The sequence below is a fragment of the Hakea prostrata genome, chromosome 10 (genome assembly GCF_041222555.1).
Source record: "Hakea prostrata isolate BN-2017 chromosome 10, UWA_Hpros_2, whole genome shotgun sequence".
Classification (NCBI taxonomy): Eukaryota; Viridiplantae; Streptophyta; class Magnoliopsida; order Proteales; family Proteaceae; genus Hakea; species Hakea prostrata.
The window spans coordinates 8,100,435-8,118,703 of record NC_142609.1 but is presented as its reverse complement, the minus strand read 5'-3'; the positions used below and the strand labels follow the sequence as shown (position 1 = coordinate 8,118,703).

Sequence of the window (18,269 nt, the reverse complement as noted above, 5' to 3'; positions counted from 1 at the left end):
ATTTCCTAATCTGTGACTTTAGGACTTGATGTTGTTAGGGTTTTGAATTTCTCTTTAGACCAATACACTATCGTAGCATTCCCTTCTTGTTTGGTGGCAATTTGAATCACAAAATTCGGATTTCGGATCAGAAATCTCTGATTTTGTCTGTCACTGACTCTGTTGGTCGACTGATTGGTCGAATGGGTCAATAGACCAATCAATCGACCAATGAGGACAATAGCCTCTATTTTGGTTGATTTTTGGTTGATTTGATTCCTACCTTCTGGAGTTCCTTCCTAATAAGGTATATATATTGTCTAGGATCCTCTTTCCAAGATTAGGAAAGATCTTCCTTGATTCTTGGGATTCTTTGCGAATTATTTAAGGTAAGGATAGTTATTTCTTTAATTACATAGGTTGCATGATTTAGTTTCCATATTTGAATCTTTTTTATTTATTTCCATAAATAGATTCTTATATTGATGTACTACTGATGCAACTACTCTAATTAGAGTAGCATTACTTGTTTACCTTATTTAGTTTATGTATAACTTTACTTGCCAATTATATATGAGTTGGATCATGTTATTGATTACTTTCCATATGGGGAGTTACTATACTTGTGATATGATTGATTAATGATTGTGACTGATTAGGTATGGTTTGGGAAGGAGAGGTGTCCTCTTGACACTTCTGTCCTTGGACATCTACGGGAATATTATGGGATGTTTCCGGAGATGCCCTTTGACACCTTCATGAATTGTTGGTTGTCATACCTAGGACTGTCTAGTAGTGTTTGGCTAGGATGTCCCCGTTATATCAGACCCTAGTTGGAGGGGTATTGAGACCGAACGACCCATGGTAGCAATGGGGATTTGTGGGCGCTCAAGACCGGTAACCAACCCGTGAGAGGACAAGAATCACATTGTGGGGGCCATTCATTGGTAGGGTTGCATATGGATAGACTTGGGCTCATGGGCGCTCAAGACCGGTAACTAACCCATGAGGGGACATGAGAGCTTCCCGTTTACCATATGTGGATAACCAATAGGGTTGATGAGTTCGAGGTCAGGGTTTATGAGGACTCTAGTGTGAAGGATACCGGAAAGGATCGCCAGGGGCGAGGAATGGACGTATCTGGAACTGAGTTGACATAACTAAGTAGAAGACTTGCATTTGGCTAGGCTTTACCTTGACATGCGCCAATACTTAGACCAATGGTGATGTGAGAGAGAGGTGACCTAAACCCCATCCATGGAATGTCCTGAGGGATGCCGGACCCACTACCAAACGGCTTTGTGTGATGAGACATTCCCAAAGAAGTATGGTGCTATGACTTAAAGCATGTCTGCCAATAGAGACCAGCATACATAGAGTTAGATTCATACATACGTTGTCTGTTTCATATCATATTGCATTATGCTTTGCTTTGAAATCCTGCCATAAATGTTATTATGGATTTAACGGCCTTATTGGGTTTCTTTTGAAACTCACTTCTTTTGTACTATGTCTTGTTAGATTTCTCTACAGGCTCAGAGTATTATGACTGCACATACGAAGAAGCGCAAAGAGAGGAGACATATTTCCAAGAAGGTGATTGTGGTTATGATGATTACTTTGAAGATTCCTCGGGTGGTCATGCTGCGTACAATGCTTAGTCCGTCTATAGAATGGAATCGTCCCTATGCTATTTTGAGCTTTACACTTATAGAGATGTTCTCTATAAGATTGAAAACGATCTAGTTACTGATGTTACATCTTTTTGGGATTAGTTGTAATCCCTCCCCTTTACCTTTTATCACTTTCTTTCCGCTATTTTAGTATTGTGAGTTTTCCACCTCACTTTACTTTATGACTTGACATTATTATTATCTTTCGTACTCTGATGATATTTAATCTTATTCCTCCCGTATTTGGATCCCTCATTTATACTTTGTACATTGATTATTTATGTTCTTGATTATGTTATTGCTTAAGTGGGAGGATGATTTCCTCGATACTTGATCTTCGGGGCTATGGATCACACACTTGGGTATGCTAGGTAGGGTACCGGCTGGGTGGATGTGACAATTAGTCAAATAAGCACGATTAGAAGGTTATGGAGTCCAAGCTTTAACTTTGGAGGGAAAACAATAATCTCGTAAGTAGGAAGACAATTTGGATTTCTTGATTTTAGAAGGGTACCATTCTAGGCCAGCAGGTTTGTAGGGGATCGTCACTTCATCATGAGCATAGGGAACATGTTCCCAATCTTATGGAAGAGTTTGATTAGAAGAAGGATCGACTGGGTTCTTTTCTGAACTAGCCTTTGAAGGAGCTCCTGCCTCAGCGAAAGAACTGGGACTAGGAGGATCGTTGGAGTGACCCATGAAGAAGATGAAAAGAAAAAGAAAGAGGTTCAAATATTATTCAACAGAATGACAAAACAAGTTGTAGGCAATTGAGGAAAGAAAAAGGGAAGTCGAAGAAAATATGGAGAAGAAAAGGGGTGACGAAGGTCGACTAAATATAGGGTGTGAAATCTAGCCCTAACCTTAACTCGGAAACCCTGTTGTTTGTAGGTTCGAAGACCCAAAGTGAAGGAAGAAGGAAACTATGGGCCATCTCAGTGGAAGACATGGTGTTTGACCTAGAACCTATGGAAATTGATGATGGTGTTCCATACTTGAAAACTTTGGCAAAGTTGGAGAAGAAACTGCACCTTGATGAAGAAGAGCTTGGTTGATGGACCTAAAGCTTATTTGGACATGGTTTGTAGGTACCCCTCTATGCTAGAAGAGTTGTTTGATGAGTTGGGAGAAGCCCATTCAAAAATAATGAGGATTGGACCTTTATTTCCTTGACTTAGGCTTGCTATTAGCCTGGGTCGACTGGTGGGTCGATTGGCCAATCGACCCATAGTGACAGAATCTGGCTAAGATCCTCTATTTAGGGTTTTGATGCTCTATTTAATAGGACTTCGTGTCTCTTAGCCTCTTTTGTTTCTAAAACATCTAGAGAGCATGTAGAACGTAGAACCTCTCTCAGAGCCTCTTTTGGTGTTGTGGATGAACTACTTGCAAATTCTCAAGTTCTTCATTGAAGGTTAGTAATCTTAATATTCTATTGAATCTACTCTTGCTATGATTTAATCTCCTTACTGTAATTATGAAGATGGTGTTGCATCCTTGCAAACACACATCTCTGAAATTGAGAATTGTTGGAAAATGCCATGTCAGCATTTGCCACATCAGCATCCATTGGTTTTTATGATAACAAACATGAATTACTAATGGCTATATTGAGTTGTGTTGTTTTAGTTCAAGATGAGAACAAGTAGACCAACTCCAAGTGAAAGCCATATGCTCATGCTCAAGTCAAGCCCAAGCCAAGATCATGCCAAGATGGACATGAAGCCTAAGTCAAGATGACCATGCCAAGATGGACATGAATAATGGAGTACAAGAAGACTCAAGAACTTTAATGATCAAGACTTAGTTTAAATTAGGACTTAGGACACCTCTATATGCACTCTCATGTAACTGTATGTATTCATGTGCATATCATGTCACTAGACTAACCTAGGACATTGTAGGAACGTGTATGAGGCTTAGGTTTGACCAAAAAGTCCAAAAACCCTAACCAAGTCCAAGTCCCAAACTAACACAGCAAAACTATACACTAGACGGATGACCGTCTCAGATGGATGACCGTCTCAGACGGATGACCATCTAGTTGCTGACAGCAACTTTTAGTCACAGTAGGTCAGACAGAATTCCATCTAGCTTGCTGAAGCGAGACGGATGACCGTCCAATAACGGCTATTTCCCAAACGGATGACCGTCTGGGTTGAAAACAGGACAAAAATTAAGTATGTTTTCTATCCGTTGGGGATTGGGTTTAGGCACTCAAAGGTGCTCTATATAAGCCCAATTCACCTCATTTGAGAGGGTTGAACCTCATACTTGATCAACTACTCCCCAAGTGATCTCATGGTAAAAAATTCGAGGGAAACTCAAGTTTCGACCGGGTGAAAATGGGAAATTTAGGTGGAAACTTGAGAAATTTCGAGGAAACCGAGGACTTTTCCGTACAAGTTTCGACATCAAGTTTCGACAGGTTTTAGAGAGTACTTTGGGGTGGGATCCTGTATTTAAGCTAATTAGAGTATAAATAATAAATTTGTTGTATTTTGCTAAAAAAATCAATGTAGATATGTCATTCAATGTATATAACATCAATGTAGAGTTGTCAAAAAAGTACATTATAAACTTAACTACTTAAGCACATAACATTCAATATATAATTTCTAACTTCAAAATAGTTGACAATAAAAGGAAAATACAACTTAGTGTTAAGAGGAGTGCCAAGAGTGGATTCATCCTGTGAGTTGAGTAGTACTATGCCTGTAACATCCTCTCCTCCAACCAACGAACATAGACATCCCATGACATTTTATGCTATGGTTGTCAAGTTAATCAACAACCTGAACTTTATGAGTCTGGTCATCAATATGCTTAAGATAACCAACCTGAGGGAATACGCGCTTTGGATAGGGAAGTCCTGATGGAGGGGGTTATTTGTCGTGGGTACTTGGGAAACATGAAATAAACAAAAAAATTGAAAATTTGGGAAAACTACAAAATTTACAGGGAAAAAGTCCCAAGTTTCCACGAAATTTCCTAGGTTTCCACGAAATTTCCCAAGTTTCCACGAAATTTCCCAAGTTTCCCACGAAATTTGGGAATTTTTTTCCTCATGAACCAGCTGGTCCAACTGGGTTGAACCAAGTTTCGACAGGTTTCGAGGTTTCGACAAGTTTTGATGAAATTTCGACAGTTTCGATCGAAACTGAGGACTTTTTTTTGGTCCCCATGAGTTTCGTTTCGCATTTTTCAAAATGGGAAATATTTCGGTGGAAATTTCGCAAGTTTCGATGGAATTTTGTTCTATGAGTGATCTTAAGCTCTCAAATCACAAGCAAGCAATTGTGCTTTGCCTCTCACTCTCTTCCAACCTTGAAGAAACATACCGAGGTGTTTACTAAGCTTGTGGAAGCCAAGGTGAGGTGATTGAAGGCGTCGGTGGTGCATGCATTTCAAATATTGGGCATACAACTCTCATTGCATCACATTCACATAAGAGGTAAAGTGTCACACATCTTGTAAGGTAACATCCTTCCCTTGTAATTGTTCAATTCTAGTTTAGGTAGATTAGAATTGGTTTTGGGTGCTCTTGCCCATTAACAAAGATTGCTTGGGTGCTCTTGCCCATTAACAAAGATTGCTTGGGTGCTCTTGCCCATGAATAAAGATTGTAAAGGGGTGCTCTTGCCCTACTTGGTAAACAAAGAGTATTGTAAAGGGTGTTCTTGCCCCGTAACAAAGATTGTAAGGGTTTGATTCTCTACCCATTGTATTGAAAGAGAATTACTAGTGGAATACTCTCTTGAGGCCAAGAGAGGAGTGGACGTAGACTTGTAAAGTCGAACCACTATAAATCTTGTGTTGTGGTTGATTGCATTGTTTAATTTCATTTGAATTTTCAATTTACCTTGTATTTTCGCACAAACCACAAAATTGGGATAATCCACTAGTTGCAACCGATTCACCCCCCTCTAGGTTGCACCAACAAGAATGAATCTCCATTCATTCCAACACTTCTTTTGTGAAATCCAGCCCAAGCCTAGCCAGGACACCCTATCTGTTTTGGGTGAAGAAAGGTTAGTTTAATGTTTGACCTTGAAGTTGGACCTTGATAACAGTGTTGCTACCCTTTGAAGCCTTAGGAAGTCATGTCAAACCTTTCCTTAGGGTAAATCCAAGGTCCCGAAGTGAAGGAAGAAGTCTTTGTGGTCCCACTCTATAGAAGACATGGTGTGTGACCTGAAACCCATGGATATTGTTGATGGTGATCCATACTTGGAAGCATTGTCAGTGTTTAGTGAGAAGTTGCGCATCGAAGAGGGATGAATTATTTGAAGTACCTAATGAACTCCCGTGCTCAATCCGAAGGTATTTCTAGAAACTAGACTTCTTGATTGACTTGTAGGAGAAAACCCCACTCAATTTGTGAAACCCGGCCCTAACCTTAACCCGGATACTCTTTTGTCTGTAGGTCCGAAGATCCGAAGTAGAAGTGAAAGTCAACTATGGGCCATATTGGTAAAAGATATAGTGTTCGACTCCAAACCTATGGAGATTGAAGATGATGCCCCATACTTGAAGACAGTGTTGGATATAGAGAAGAGACTGCACCTTGATGAAGAGAAGATTAGTTGATGACCTTAGAGCTTGGTGGGATATGATTTAAAGCAATTTTGGGCTGTCATATTTAAGATAGCCCTGATTTTTTCTGGATCTGCCTCAATACCCCTCTGCCTGACCATGAAACCTAGGAATTTACCAGATGAAACTCTAAATGCACACTTCTCAGGATTGAGTCTCATTCCATTTCTCCTCAATACATCAAAGCGCTCTCTTAAATCGGCGAGATGATCAGATTTAAATTGACTGTTTACAAGAAGATCATCGGCGAGATGATCAGATTTAAATTGACTGTTTACAAGAAGATCATCGGCATAAACCTCCATATTTCTTCCAATCTGATTAGCGAGCAGCTTGTTCATCGCCCTTTGGTATGTTGCACCGGCATTTTTTAACCCAAAAGGCATAACCTTATAACAATAGCTTTCCCGATTGGTCATGAATGTCGTGTGAGGCTGATCCTCCTTCTTCATAAGAATTTGATTATAACCAGAATAAGCGTCCATAAAACTCTACATTTGCTGACCTGATGTAGCATCAATTAATTGATCAATTCGCGGCAAAGGATAGAAATCCTTGGGACATGCCTTGTTCAAATCAGTGTAATCTACACACATTTGCCATTTTCCATTATGCTTTTTCACCATTACCACATTTGCTAGCCATCTTGGACACTCAATTTGCTCAATAAACTGAGATCTCCTAAGCTTGTCCACTTCAATTTTAATTGCATCATGCTTTTCTGATGAGAAATTCCTTCGTCTCTGTTTCACTGGCTTGATAGATTTATCTATCCATAGGCAATGCTCCCACTTCTCTGCTTAAACCTGGCATGTCTTGTGCTGACCAGGCAAAGACATCTGTGTTTCGGCGAAGAAATTCTCTCAATTGCTCCTTGTCCTGACTGTTCTGATCAGCTCCTATCATGGTCCCTTTTTATGGATTCTCCAAACCAAAACAAATTTTTTCCAGCTTTTCTACCGGTTCACCTCTTTGAATTTTTTCCTCCCTGTTATCCGTAACTTCAATAGTAAAGGCGAGTGCCTTACCTTGTGCTTTTGAATCCTTCAAAAAGGTTGTATAGTTCTGCCTTGAAGTTTTCTGATCTGATTTGCATTCTCCAATGCCTCCTTCAGTTAGGAACTTGACCTTCAAATGTCTTGTCGAAATTATTGCCCCAATAGTATTCAACGTTGGTCTCCTGAGAATTATATTGTATGCTGATAGACTTTTTATTAACAAAAATTTAGTAACTGTAGTTACCATTTGTGGATGTGTTCCAAGTGTTATTGTTAGCTCCACAGTCCCTTCTACCGAAGTAGACTCTCCAGAAAATCCAAATAGCCTTGTGCTGCAAGGTTTTATCTTGACCGTATCCAACTTCAATCGCTGAAAAGCATCGTAAGACATTATGTCTACAGATGATCCTGTGTCTACCAGAACTCTATGAATATCTCTGTTTGCCACTTCAATGACCACCACAATGGCGTCATCGTGTGGTTCTTGAATTCCTTCCATTTCTTCCTCCGTGAAGACTATCTCCTTCATCATTTTGATTCTTCTAGGAGTAACATGAGATTCAACAGTATTTACGTACCTGGCATGCACCTTAGATTTTGAAATTGAATTTAAATCCAAACTTCCCAGGATGGTCATGACAGGAGACTGCTTCTGTTGAATCTGCCGATTTTCCTGCTGTTTAGCATTTTCCTCTAGAGAGTTGTACTGAAAATCTCCCTTGGTTTGGTCTTCTCTAGCTGGTGTTCGATTATTCCACCTTCTCGGCTGATCAGCGGCATTTCTTCTATTGCCTCCATTTCTCTTTTGAACAAATTGGTCCAATCTTCCTTGACTGATCAGTCGCTCAATTTCATTTTTCAGAATTCTGCAGTCATCAGTATCATGACCATGATCTTTGTGATATCTATTGATTCTATTCGGATTCCTCTCATCCGCCTTTGCTATCATAGGTAATGGCCATTTCATAAATCCCTGATGCTGAATTCGCATCAGAATTTCTGATCTTCTTGCGTTGAGAGGAGTGTAGTTTTCTTGGAATGGTCTTGGGATGTCCCTTCTGTATTGACGATCAGGAATATTTCTTGAAAAACTCCTGCTATTCCTTCGCTCTCTCTGATCTCTCTGATCAGATTTCACAACTCCATCATCCTTCCTTTTAACTCCACTACTGTCAGTTTCTTTTCTTGCTTGGAGAATGTCCTTCATATTTGCATACTGATTACAGCGAGTCGTCAATTCTGCTATATTCGCCGGCTAGTTCATGATCAGGAATTCCAAAAGATGCTCATCTGTTAGGCCTCTGAACATAGCGTCATATGCCACCGCCTCATTCAAATTTTTAATTTGAATTGACTCCTGATTGAATCTCTTCATGTAATTTCGAACTGATTCTCCTGATTTTTTACGGATTGCAGCTAAATTATCAACAATTTTGCTGCTTTTCATGCTACTTTGGAATCTTGACAAGAATACTTTCGTCAAATCCTTAAAATCCTTAATGGAATCTGGTAATAAGTTGAAGAACCAGGTTGTTGCAGATCCTTTCAAGGAAGATGGAAATGAGTGACCCTTTAAAACATCAGAGTTACCTGCCAGCATCATAACAGAGTTGAACTGAGCCAGGTGTTCCATTGGATCTGTGCTTCCATCATACATCGTGAATGTCGGAAGTTTAAAATTGCGCGGCAATGGTGCTGGCATAATGTCCTTAGCAAATGGATTTTGGTTCACCATTTCCTCAACTTTTTCTCCGTCATCTTTGTTTACCAGCCGCTGAATCTGATCATCAAGGACGCGTAATCTTTTACTGATTTCCGATCCATAGACTTCAAATCTGCAATCTCTTGATTTTCCTATTTCTTTCTTATCTCTCCAATCCCCAACGCTTCTACTCTTTTTGCTCCAGATATGACTCAATTGAGCATCTCTGGACGATTCTCGATCTTCAGTCTCTAGTGGAATATAGTTTGGATCCGCACTCTCTCTTGATCCTTCCTTCAGAAATGACCTCCTTTGGCTTCCTCCTGACTTTTGAATCTGAGAATTTGGGACAGAGGTCGCTTTTTCTCGGGAAAGAGTTCGAGATCTTCCAGCTGATAAGACAGAAACTCTTTCCTCAGGATGTACTCCGATCTGCTTGATGAAAGTCCTCATCCGATTTTGTGTCTCCAGTATTTGATGTTGCATGCTCTCAAACCGCTTAGCGATCAGATTTGGATCTAACTCTTGACGAGATGTCGCCAATGTATCTGCTAATTGTTTCTCTTGCCTTTCGAACTGATCAGTTGGACGAGGTGAATGATCCTCCATCATTCTCTGCCTCTGTCTAGTTTGCATCATCGGGATTTGCGGTATCGAAACCACTTCTCTCGTTCTTCTTTTTGGATTTACTCTCCTCGGCTCCCTCTAGCTTGTTTCCGCCATTTCTATCGGTAATTCCTCCTCCTTCTCAGGTGATTGAGCCATAGCTTCTGCTCTGAACTGATTTCCCACAGACGGCGCCAAAATGTTGGTGCTATTTCTGCCGATCGCCTCGAACCGTAGTTTTCCGCACCGAACTCCTCAGATCTGATTCGATCTGGTTTGCTCTTCGATCGATCAACCTCTCACTCCTGAAAGAAACAGAATACCAGTAAGAAACGGAGCCGATCGTCTTGATCGGCGTCTCGTCTCCGATGATCTAGTCAGTATGGTGTCGATGGTGTTTCAGAGCTCTCTAGAGCTTCTAAAATGCTAGTAATGGAGTTCAATCAGAGTGAGCTTAGAGTTTTGGTTGATTCTAGAGACTTACCTTCTTACGGATCTTCCTTCGCTTTTATACTGGCTTTCCCACTTATAATACTCTTTCAATCATGGCCATCGGATCATCGCTCCTCTTTGGACGTCTTTGATCATCTTACTTTTATCTCTCAATCGAACTTGGCTGAGGTTGGTTTGGCCGGTATGAACTGGCAGTGAATATATTAGTTACAACAGCTAGTATGAGGCGGATTAAGGCAAACCTAACCACAGGGGAAAAAGTTTCCGCATAATCAACGCCCTCTCGTTGGGTGTAGCCCTTAGCCACTAAACAACCATTGAATCTGTCAATAGATCCATCCGTCTTTCTCTTGATTTTGAAAACCCACTTGTTCCCAATTGTCTTTCGGCCCGGCAGCAAGTAAACCAAGTCCCAGGCATGATTAACTTTCATCGACTCCAACTCTTCCTTTATTGCTTTTAACCATTCCTTTGAGCTTGACCTCGCAAGAGCTTCCTACACGCTCTTCAGTTCATGCTCATTGACTGAAGTCATCTCACAGTCGATCTCTTCAGGAGTTACCATGTAGGCTTCATCCTTTATGTCAAAACGTCGATGAGGAACTAGCCCGCGCCCACTACGGCACAAGTGCATGTCAAATTTCTCACCTTCTGAGGTAGCTATCACATCTGCACTCCTACTCCCACTCCCACTAGGATCTTCTGGATGAACCCCAGGTTCATTGTCCAGAATCTGAATCCCTAGAGTGACGAGACCATTAACTTGTATCTCAAAGAATTTCGATGATTCTTTGTTAACTCCTGAAAGAGATAGAAAATCATTCTCCAAGAATGTTGCATCCCTAGAATCAAGTTCCGTTCTCCTCTCACTCTCATTTAGTCCAATGAAGATATGGCCCTTTGAGGGTTCAGAATATCTCACAAAGATACACTTTCTTCCTCTGGGTCCAAGATTTCCACATTGGTGAGAAGTAGAGTGAACATATGCTGCACATCCCCATGCATGCAAGTAACTCAAATATGGCTTCCTTCCGGTCCACAACTCATATGGTGTGGAAGGAACTGATTTGATTGGAACTCTGTTGAGGATATAGGCCACAATCAGCAAAGCATCTCCCCAATAAGAGATGGGTAGATTTGCCGGTGCCATCATGGATCTCACCATGTCTAGCAAGGTTCTATTCCTCCTCTCAGCAACCCCATTTTGCTGTGGAGTCCCTGGAATAGTAAATTGTCTAGATATCCCATTTTCATCACACAACCCTTTGAACATATCGGAGAGATACTCTCCACCTCTATCCGTTCTAAGAGTTTTAATCATTTTATCTAACTGATTCTCAACTAAGCTCATGAATTTCTTAAAACATTCTAAAGCTTCTGACTTATGAGAAATTAGATAAATGTGACCATATCGTGTATAGTCATCTATGAATGTGATGAAATAATCCTGTCCTTTTCTAGTATGAACATTCATGGGTCCACACACATCTGAATGGATAAGTTCTAAAGGAGGAGAGGCTCTCAAGCCTTTTTAAATGGTTTTCTAGTTGCTTTTCCTGCTAAACATGACTCACAGGTTGGCAAATCAGATAGTGAACCTTGGCCTAAGAGACCTTCTCTTGCCAACCTGATCATCCTATCTAAGCCAATATGTCCTAGTCTAGCATGCCACAAATTAGAATCAATACACATAATATATTGGCAAACAAAAGCATTACTAGGATTAAATAAATTATCAATTGTATCCAATACAATAAAACCATTAAAGAAAACCATAACCATAAATTGTAACACCTAGATACAAAACCAAAGAATTGTTTTCAAATACAACTCTAAAACCATGTCTGATAAACCACTCTTGTTTCTATTCCCACCTCTATTACTTTGCCTAGACCCTTGAGGTTGAGCTTTCTCTCTCTTGCACTTGAAGCCTGCACCCTTACCAGTGCTAACTTCAGCAGCAAGTACTTCAGTTTGAGGGGCATCGGCCAACATCCGATCCTCCTCTAACTCAAGATGCTTGGCAGCTTGACCAAAAGTCTTGACATCATCAGCATGAGTCAAGAAGATCTTCATATGCTCCCAAGTTTACAGTAATGACCTGAGGACTGCAAAGACTTGCTCCTCATCAGTCTTTTGGCATCCACATGCGCACAACTCACTAATCATGTTACACATGATGGTTATATGCTACCTCATGGTGTGACCCTGGGGCATTTTGTAACCATCAAAGGTGAGTCCAAGCTGGCGGCCTCTTGTGGTGGAATTCCCTCCGTACTGGAATTTCACAACCTCCCACAAAGACTTTACAGTCCTATGCTTCTCAAACTGAAGCATTAGATCATCCCTTATGGAGCTTAGGATACTAATCCTAGCTACCCGGTCTTTCCTCTTCCAGGCATTGTAAAGCTCAAGGTCCCTGCGATATTGTGCAGTGGTACCTTCCTCAAGTGGGGCATGGTCTAGTTTATGGTTTCCAGCATGTTCTATTCTTCTAGGAGATACTGCACCTTTCGGTGCCAGAGGTCATAATTCCTCTAATTCAGTTTATCTCCTTTCGTGAAGTCAGCAACAATGCTCTTGGTAGTAGACATTTATTCTAGAGACATTATATACTAGGATGAGTTCAACTATTCTAGCATGAAACACAACACAAGCAATAGCAGATCACACTAGCATTGTCAACCTATGGGGTAAGCATTTAAACCAACAGAGATGCTAACAAACATTCAATCAAATTCTCATGCAAACGCACATAGACTTATACACTAGTTTCATTCTGTGCAAGAAACATGATTGATAGACCCATAATTAAAACAATTTTAATAATATAAAACATGCAATCATGTTAATGCTATGAGGTGGTTCAGACAGAACACTTCTACCTCATTAGGCCATCAATGCTCAAACATCACATAGATTGTCGAGCCATTGATGTCCAGTAAATAGAAACACATTCAAAACTAGATAAATTCTCAAACGGATTCTGAGACGGCTCTCCGTCTAGGAATCCGTCTTGCTTTCTGCAACCAGAAGGTCGATCATCTGGCCCAGACGGAAAATCCGTCTAGGTCACTGTGGTTTGTCAGACCAACAGACGGACGACCGTCTGGTCCACAGTGACCAAAAAACAGTGTTTTTCACAATTTTTCTTGAACGAGTTTTTTTCAAAAAACAGTAAAACACGTCATCCAAAAACACATGAAAAGAATCCAGCAATAAATATTAAACAAAAATAATTTTCATGGATTATCATTTCATGCAAAAGTTTATAATGGAAATTCACAAGGATCCACCCACTCGGATCCGAACCAAAACATAAGGGTTTCCAAAAACCCTATCAATTCTCCCATGGGTTTCATATTAAACCCTGGATTCTCCGTCGGTTTCCATAAACCCTTGATCCTCCTATTAGATCCATACAATGAAAATAAACAAGGGGGAGGAACAAAGAACCGTGGGAACCTTAGGCTCTGATACCAATGTAGGTAATACTCCACGTAATTTTCAATTCCATAATTGATAAAGGGAAATATCCTTACCTGGATTTGCTTTCCCAAATATGAAGTATATGCAGCGGAAGTAAATTTGGATCCACGTTCTCGTTCCACCACCAAAGCTCTACCGGGGTGATTCCATAATCACTAGGAAAGGGAGTAATTTCCACAACCCAAATGCCATGTGGAAAGGATGGAAGAGTGATCTCAAGCAAGGAACTCTTTCCTGCATTTCTAGGAGAGAGGGGGCCACGTGAGCAAACTTGGATCCCAATTTGGAGCGAGGGGTGGCGGAGAAAGAAGAAGAACTCTGTCTACTCGGGGAGGAGATGGAAATGGTGGACCGAAAGGAATGGTCCATCTTAGAGGACGGGGCTGCCTCGTGGTGAGAGAGAGATGAGAGCTGTTGTTTCTAAAAAACTCACGTATGAATGAATCACACACTTACTCTCAAGTAATGCGGTGGTTACAAATATATAACCTATATTTTGTAACTACTCTAAAAGTGATTTTTCAGATTTGCCCTTGGGCATTTAATTTATTAATTATATTAATAAATTCCAACAGTAGGGGTGAGCCAGACCCGTGCAGTAGTGTAACGCATGGGCTACGTGCAAGGACTCCAACAACAAGCTACTGTTATGGGCCCTCCCCCAAGAGAAATTAATTTTAATATCATGTGGATCGATGATCCACGTATCAGATAATAAACTAATAAAAATAGATACTACACTTGATCTTAGCCAAAAGGCTGAGAAAGGTATGTTTTGAAACAAGTTTCGGTTTCTCTTTTGTAGAGAGGTTTCCTTATACCTTGTCTGTGAAACCCAGCCCTAACCTAACCCTGACCTTGACCCAGTAACCCTGTTGTTTTTAGGTCCGAAGACCCGGAGTAAAGAAAGAAGCCAACTATGGGCCATCTCAGTAAAAGACATGGTGTTTGACTTTGAACCCATGGATGTTGTTGATGGAGTTCCATACTTGGATGTCTGTGTAGATTTGGAAAGGAAGCTGCAGTTGTCTGAAGATGAGATTAGTTGAAGGACTTGGAGTATTATCTGACTTTGTTTGAAGGTATTTCTTCACACTTGACATGTTACTTGATGTGTATGCAAAAGCCCATAAGGTTTAAAGCCCATTTGATCCTCCAAATCCCTGATTATTCCTTACTGTTTGCATTGGTCGAATGATTGGTCGAGTGGGCCACTCGACCAAGCACTCGACCAAAGGAAGGTGAAATCCGAGAAATTGTAATTTTAGGGTTTTTCACTCTTATTTAAACCCTACTTCATATTTCTTTGTTACGGCTGCCTCCTAAACACTTTGTGAACGTGAGAACACCTCTCTGAAACTCTCTCTGGTGATTTCGAAGATTCCTCTGCAGATCTGAAGCCTCTCTTCTCTGTTCTTACAATTCAAGGTTAGTATCTCTTCTGAATTATTAATTTTCTTTTCTTGATCTTGTTCTTGATTGAGATCAGGAAGTTGATGCTGCATCCTTGCAACCATCCCTTCGTGATCTCCTTCGTTTCTTTGAGATCTCAATCGTAGCCGAAGATTTTCTTGAAACCCTAACCCTAGTATGATCTTCTGGAAACTCTTGTTAACCTCCCATGCAAGGGAAACCTCATGGGCAATGTTTCTGTTAACCTAAATTAGCTTTCCTATGATTTTCTTATTGCTTTTGTCCAATTAATTATTTTTCTTTCATTCTGTGATCTCAACCTTTTTATGGGAACCATAAGGTTGAAACCCTAATTTCTTGGGTTAGATCAAGAACCCAAATTTTCCCCATGACTTGATGTTTTTATCTTACTATATGATCCTAATATACCTTAGGAAGTTCCCCTTCGAATTTCGGATCAATCCAACTTCAAACGAGGAAGTTATGGCCAAAGTAGTCTGTACAATTCCGTACTGACTTACTTGGTCGACTCCTTGGTCGAGTGGGGCACTCGACTAAGCACTCGACCAAAGGAGTCAGTAGCTTCATTTTTTGCCCGATTTGATTCGTTTGCTCTCTGATCTTTTAGGCATCTTCCCTAATGTTGTATCTATGATTGTTAGGAGTCTATTTGCTAAGTTTGGAGTTGCTCTCTTTGATTTTTGGATCATATTCTTCGATAATCAGGTAAGGATAGTTGATTCCTTAACTACATAGGTTGCTTGTTCTCTGGTTTCTACTTTGCGAAACTATGATTTTACATACTGTTATTGTATTTTAATTCTGATCTCCTACTGTGAGAACAGTAGCACTTGTTTATGTTATCCTTTTTATTATTCATGTTATATGAGTTAATTATTACTGCTTAATCTGATTTTGCTTTTACATTCTCTTGTATATGATGAACTGTTGGTTATGTATGTCATGACTGATCTGAGAATGTGTTTGCCTAGGTATGGTTTGGGATTGGGGAGTGTCCTTTTGACACTTCTGTCCTTGGACATCGGAGGGGATAGTATGGGATGTTCTCCGAAGATGCCCATCGACGCTTTCCCGAATCATTGGTTGTCATACCTAGGATTGTCTAGCAGTGTTTGGCTAGGATGACCCCTGTTATATCAGACCCGAATCGGAAGGGTATTGAGACCGAACGACCCGTGGTAGCGAATGTGATTCACGGGCGCTCAAGACCGGTAACCAACCCGTGAGAGGACGGGAATCATATTGTGGGGACCATTTATTGGAGGGTTGCATATGGCTAGACTTGGGCTCATGGGCGCTCAAGACCGGTAACCAACCCGTGAGAGGACATGAGAGCTTCCCGTTTACCATATGTGGATAACCAATAGGGTTGATGAGTCCGTAGTCCGAGTTGGTCGGTGCCGTAGGATACGCTGACTCTAGTGTGAAGGATACGGAACCGAGTTGGTTGGTGCCATAGGGAAAGTATCCGGATCTGACATGATATAACTGACTAGATGACTTGCATTGGGCTAGGCTTTTCCCTGACATGCGCCGGTACTTATGCCAAATTCTTGTGAGAGAGTGTGTTGACTTAACCCCTTACCATGGTTTGTTCTGAGGGATGCCCGGACCCATTGCCTACTGGAGCCGAGTGACTGACGTACCCAGAGTAGTACGGTGCTATGACTTAAAGCATGTCTACCATCGAGACCAGCATATATAGAGTTTAGATGCATTCATACTTTATCTGTTCCATATTGCAGTGCATCATGTTATGTTTTGCCACATGTTATCTATGATGTTATGGATTAACTTGCCTTACTGAGTTTCTTCGAAACTCATTCCTTTTTGTACATTTTCTTGTTAGATTATCCTGCAGATACAGAGTATTATGACGAGCAGTATAGTGAAGCGCAAGCCGATGAAGCGTATTTCACGCAAGGTGCTGGCGACGATCAAGCTTACTCTGATGATCCCTCGGCGGATCAAGTTGCGTACTACCTTTGAAGGCAGTGTAGAGTTAGAACAGATCCGTTGGATTGATGAAGTCCATACTTATGAAGACGTCATCTATAAGCTTGAAGACTCTTGTTCTTAGTTTATTTATTAGTACATTGGTTTCAGTTGTATTTCATTTTAAACTTTCATTCTACGTTCCGCTATGTTTGTGAAGTGAGTTCCGCCTCACTTTACTTATCTTGATATCTTCGGATATCTGGTATCTTTTCCGCACTCTGATTATATCATTTATTATTTCTTGAGTTAAACCTTTTGTTTATAATATTTAAACCTTGATTATTTCCTGTTTATGATTATGTTATTGTATATGTGGGAGGATGATTTCCTCGATACTTGATCTTCGGGGCTGTGGATCACACTCCCGGGTATGCCAGTTAGGGTACCGGCTGGGGGAATGTGACATTGTCTCTCCAACCAATGTGGGACTATGGAGCATTCTCTTCTCTTGCTCTGAGTCTCTATTATTTACTTACATGGGCTGAGATGGATTTTTATTGGCAGCTGCTGTCAACGGTTATGATAGTGCCATGTCATCAGTATTTGATCGAACGGTTGAGATTCAAGTTATTGATTTTTATTTTTGTATTTTAAGGGTTTAAATTTTATTAATTTACAAAAAAAATCCTTCATTTACCTGATGCCCAAAACCCTCCTTCAGATTTATGGTTTTTTACATTCTTCACTCTTTGAGAGATCCTGAAGAATTTTTTTCAAACTCTTCGCTTAAAACCCAAATAGGTACTTGTTCAGTTGCATTCAAATTCTCATTTTGATATTCTTTTATTATCTCAATCCCTAGTTGTTCCATGCAGGTCTAGAAGAAAAATTTAGATCATCTCATTTTGATTTAGGGCTTTTTATGCTGTCCTTGCATCTCTCTAGTTCTCTACTTCATTGAGTTTCATAAAAAAAATTATCAAAAGGACCTTCAATTCTAGGGGAGACTGATTTTCTGTAGGAGCAACTTTCATGAGCTAGCAGTAAGTTCCCTCTCTCCTCTTACTTGGACAATAGAATGTTTAAAAATGGAAATCCAAAAAATTAAAAAGTAAAATAATTTTAAGACCCTTAAATGTAAAAATAAAAATTTATATTTACAACTAAACCCCCACCACTTAATTATTAACCACACTAATGGTTGCATGCTAACTACTAGAATTAAAAATCCTCAATGATAAAATCAAGCATTTGTAACATATTTTTTGAAAATTTGGTAGGGGCCGCGCGCTCCCCCACTTGGGGAGATGTTAGGTGGGCACCCCTCCCAAGTGCAATGGAGGTCACCAACCTAGGCCATGGCCCTTCTTGATCAGCCATTGACCCCGTCCAGGTAAGTAT

The 18,269-nt window shown here is 40.4% G+C and overlaps 1 non-coding gene and 1 pseudogene across 1 annotated transcript; both read right to left on the bottom strand.

The window, feature by feature from the left end:
• Positions 1–14,072: 14,072 nt before the first annotated feature.
• Positions 14,073–14,268, bottom strand: LOC149001796 (U2 spliceosomal RNA). Its single transcript, XR_016170498.1, has one exon. It is a non-coding gene; the product is annotated as a U2 spliceosomal RNA (small nuclear RNA).
• Positions 14,269–18,147: 3,879 nt separating this feature from the next.
• Positions 18,148–18,269, bottom strand: LOC149001795 (U1 spliceosomal RNA; annotated as a pseudogene).